This window comes from Haliaeetus leucocephalus, unplaced genomic scaffold (assembly GCF_000737465.1).
Source record: "Haliaeetus leucocephalus isolate CR32 unplaced genomic scaffold, Haliaeetus_leucocephalus-4.0 Scaffold526, whole genome shotgun sequence".
NCBI classification, from domain to species: Eukaryota; Metazoa; Chordata; class Aves; order Accipitriformes; family Accipitridae; genus Haliaeetus; species Haliaeetus leucocephalus.
Genome location: NW_010972962.1, coordinates 3,573,359 through 3,573,695, shown reverse-complemented (window position 1 = coordinate 3,573,695; position 337 = coordinate 3,573,359).

Here is a 337-nt window from a genome sequence, read left to right as displayed (position 1 = left end):
CCGGGAGTCTCTCCCACCCCCGGAGCAAAAGGGAGGGACGAAAAATAAAATAACAATATTGAAAAAAAAACAAAACACGCACACAAAAAAAACCCAAACCAGAACCAACCAAACAAGAAAACACCAACAGCCCAAACCCAAGCAACTAACTCCGGGGAAGCGCAAGCCCACGGCGAGGGAAGAACAAAGGAGGCAAGTGCAGCCGGAGCTCTCGCAACAGATGGTTTGAAGCTGACCAGATTTCGCGCTGGCATCCCCTCCCCTCCCCGTCCGCCGCGGCACGGGTGGTGTTTGCACCGGCCCGGCCGGCCCCGCGTCGCCCCCGGCCGCCGCCGGG